The sequence below is a fragment of the Aulonocara stuartgranti genome (genome assembly GCF_965226115.1).
Source record: "Aulonocara stuartgranti genome assembly, chromosome: 11".
NCBI classification, from domain to species: Eukaryota; Metazoa; Chordata; class Actinopteri; order Cichliformes; family Cichlidae; genus Aulonocara; species Aulonocara stuartgranti.
Window position 1 is genome coordinate 14,956,374 of NC_138947.1, and position 4,733 is coordinate 14,961,106.

Here is a 4,733-nt window from a genome sequence, read left to right on the forward strand (position 1 = left end):
CAGTAACCCTCCCGCCCTGTAATTTACTCCAATTTTCTTAATTAGGATTCTATCTGTGGGAGAAAATGTGCCTGTTCCTGTCCCTTCTTCTTTGCTCTTCCTCTAACAAACTCTTCCATATACAAATTCTCTCGGGTTTTTCCGCCTCGCTGCATTTGCTTCCATGTAAATTCCAATTTGTCTTTCCAGGTTTGCATGCAAATTATGGCATGCTTTGTGTGCGAGAACAGTATCAGGCTGTTCTGAACGTGTACTTTTTTTGTGCATGCAAGCGTGAGAAAAACCTGCCTTAATGGAAGTTTTTAACGCCCCTTTATAAAAAAAACAAAAAAATGGTGTCATGTATTGATATGGCTATGTCTTAAGGTGATGACCTTTGAACCGGATGTTGTTGTCCGAAGGAAGCCCCGTTAAGTGGCTAGTTGTAAGATGGACAGTGTTCAATAAAGCAACATAAAGACCGTGCTTTATGTCCTGATTCAATTCAGAGTGCTCTGCCTAATTTAGTAATAAGGTGAGCATACAACAATGGCGACGAGGACGACACGGACCTGGATTTGTTTTTGTGAAAAGTAGACCCAGCGGTGGCACGGTGTTAGCGAAAAAAAAAAACTTGTGGGCTAACATGGAAAAGTCGGGTATTCAACCGTTCGCCTGCTACACGGATCCAGCTACGCTCGGACCGAGATGGACGCGCTGGTTAACATCCTTCGAGTTGTTTGCTGATGGGAAAGGTCTTATTTTGACGGATGATGCTACAGACGCGATCAGACAGCGGAGACGCGCTCTTCTACTGCACATGGCCGGACAGGACGTGCAGGACGTCTTCTCCACTCTACCACAGACGGGAGAGGCAAAGGATTACAGCGCTGCGGTGACTGCGCTCAACACTTACTTTGTTCCTCAAGTGAATGCAGCATACGCACGCCAAACTTTCCACAAATTGTCCCAAACACCAGGTGAGACTGTGCAACAATTTTGTACACGTTTGAGGCGAGCTGCAAAAGACTGTGACTTTCAAGCTGACAATGATAACCAGATACGGGACGCTATCCTGAGTAAATGCACTTCTGAATATGTACGGAGAAAGCTGCTTGAGGAGGGTCCAGGCTTAACTCTTCTTATTGTATTCTAATTTTTGTCTCATAACTTTTGCACTGTCCACTTCCTGCTGTGACAAAACAAATTTCCCACGTGTGGGACTAATAAAGGTTATCTTATCTTAACTCTAAATCGCACGTTAGAGGTGGCTTCACACTGTGAACGTGTGGAGGAGCAGATGGCGGCGATGAGCGTCACCGGGGAAAAGAAAGGAGAGGACACGGTCAGCCGGATTTTTACAGCAAAGAAAGAGAAGAACAACAGACCAAAAGGAAAAATGAAAGATGATAATAAAACAGAAAGACAGTGTTACAGGTGTGGTTATACTGACCACATGGGCAAAGATCCCAAATGCCCAGCACGAGGACAAACATGTCACAAGTGTAATGGTAAGGACCACTTTTCAAAAATGTGTCGTACAAAAAGACAAAAGAAACAAAATGTGAATGCTGTTGAACAAGATGATTATGCATTTACTGTAAATGATGATAATATACCTGAGAAACTTACCTTTTCTGTTGGGGGAATAGAGTTGAAAATGTTAGTTGACTCTGGAGCTACAAGTAATGTGATGGGAGAAAACATATGGGAAAAGCTAAAAGCTGAAAAGATAAAATGTCACTCATATGTACCCAAAGAGCAGAGGAATTTATATGCATATTCCTCAGCACAGGCACTCACGGTTAAAGGCGCATTCAGATGTGAAATCAAGATTGGTGACAGGACTGAAGAGGCTGAATTTATTGTGATTAGAGGTAATGGTGAACCACTCCTGGGGAAAAAGACTGCCATAAAGTTAGGAGTGTTGAAAATAGGTGAAAATGTGGCGGCTGTCACAGATTTAAAGCACACTCTTAAAGAAAAGTATCCAAAAGTGTTCAAAGGAGTAGGAAAGCTAAACACCAAACAGATCAGCCTGTACATTGATCCAAATGTGAAACCAGTAGCACAGCCACTGAGGCGCATACCTTATCATTTGAGGGATGCAGTGGAGAAAAAGATCAATGAACTAATTGACATGGACATTATAGAACGTGTAGAAGGACCTACACCTTGGGTAAATCCTGTAGTGGTACTCCCAAAGAAATGTGACAAAGATATCAGAATGTGCTTAGACATGAGAAAAGCAAATGAGGCAATAATCAGGGAAAGATACCCTATACCCACTGTGGATGAAATCTTGCAAGGACTAAACGGCTCTGCAGTCTTCACCAAACTCGATCTCAAGTGGGGATACCATCAACTAGAGCTTACCCCGGAGTCAAGAGAGATAACTACATTTGCAGTGCACAACGGAGTATACCGGTACAAAAGGCTAATATTTGGAGTCTCATCAGCTAGTGAGCAATATCAGCATGAGATTGCCAATGCACTAGCTGGCATTGAAGGAGTTGAGAACATTTCAGATGACGTAATCATACACGCGCCAGACCAAGAAACACATGATAAGCGCCTGCATGCTGTGATGAAGAGACTCTCTGACTGTGGCCTGACACTAAACTCAGAGAAGTGTCAGTTCAACATGGACAGACTCGTGTTCATGGGAATACTGCTGACACAGAAAGGCATCGGCCCGACTGAAGAAAGAGTGAGAGCTGTGGTGGAAGCCCGAGAACCGAAGAATGCTACTGAGGTGAGAAGCTTTCTTGGACTGGTAGGCTTCAGTAGCAGGTTCATACCACAGTTTGCTACACTCTCTGAACCACTAAGACGTTTAACTCGAAAAGAAACTATGTTTACATTCGGGCCAGAACAAAAGCAAGCATTTGAAAGACTAAAGACTGAGTTAGCCAGAGCAGGTACCCTAGCCTATTTTGACAAAGAAGCCCCAACCAGAGTCATAGCAGATGCAAGCCCTGTAGGCTTGGGCGCAGTGCTAATACAAATACAGAACGGAGAAGAGGTACCAGTGTGCTACGTAAGTCGGAGTTTAACAGACTGTGAGCGAAGATATTCTCAAACAGAAAGAGAAGCCCTAGCACTGGTATGGGCATGTGAGAGACTACATCCATATGTGTATGGCAGGAAGTTTGACCTCATCACAGACCACAAGCCATTAGAGGTCCTATACAGCCAGAAATCTAAACCTTGTGCACGCATAGAAAGATGGGTTCTCAGACTGCAACCATATGACTTTAAAGTAGTGCACATTGCAGGAAAGCAAAACATTGCGGATTCACTGTCAAGACTGCTGGCTGACACCACGTCAAAAGAGATACATAAGCATGAATCTGAAGAATACGTGAGATTTGTTGCAGTTAATGCTACTCCAAAAGCACTCACAACAAGAGAGGTTGAAGAAGCCTCTGCTACAGACTCAGAATTAACAGAAGTGCGAAGAGCTATTGAAAACGGACACTTTGAAAAATGCAAAACATATGCACCCATTGCAAATGAACTGTGTGTCATCGGCTACATAGTTTTGCGGGGAACTCGCATTGTATTGCCAGAAAACCTCAGAGCTCAAGCACTGTCACTAGCTCATGAAGGACATTTAGGAATTGTTGGAACCAAACAGCATCTCAGAACAAAAGTTTGGTGGCCAGGGATGGACAAAGCTGCAGAAAAGTTTTGTAAAGCTTGTCACGGATGTCAAATAGTAGCCAGACCAGATCCACCTGAACCACTGAGAAACACACTTTTACCAGATGGACCATGGCGAGATGTGGCGGTAGACTTACTGGGACCACTACCTTCGAACCACTCAATACTTGTACTGATAGATTACTACAGTCGGTACTATGAGTATGATGTAATGTCATCTACAACTGCTGAAAAAGTCATCGACTCTATTGACTGTATATTTAGCAGACATGGGCTACCAGTTACAATCAAATCTGATAACGGCCCACAGTTCAAATCTGAGCTGTTCAGAGAATATTGTGAAACTAATGGAATCAAACATATAAGAACTACACCAAAATGGGCTCAAGCAAATGGAGAAGTGGAACGGCAAAATGCATCATTGATGAAAAGAATCAGGATCGCACAAGCCGAAGGACTTGACTGGAAGCGAGAGCTAAGAAAATATGTAACAGTGTATCGCAGCATTGAACATCCAACCACGGGCAAAAGTCCAGCAGAACTACTGTTCAACCGCAAAATGAGAGGAAAGTTACCGAACATCAGTGAGGCAAAAACAACGGAGTTGGACGTGCGTGACAGAGACGCTGAACAGAAGGGAAAATCAAAGACTTATGCTGATGAACGAAGGGGAGCTGAGTATTCAAAAGTTGACTCGGGAGACACAGTGCTGGTTCAACAAGACAAAGTGGACAAGTTTACAACACCATTCAACGCAACACCACACAAAGTTGTAAGCAGAACTGGAAACCAAGTCATTATTGAATCACCAACAGGAGCTCGCTATCACCGGAATACCACACGTGAAGAAATACGAGACGAATGAGACCAGAGAAGGACACTATGACACAATACCTGAAAGGGAGGAAGGTGAAACACCCACAAAGACTGACACCTTCACTCCAACACCACAAGAGGGCTCCCAGGGGCCAGAGAGACCAAGTAGATCACAGAGGGCTAAAAAGATACCCGAGAGGTTTCGTGATTTTGTGGTGAAATGAACTATACCGTATTTTCACGACCATAAGGCGCACTTAAAAGTCTTAGAT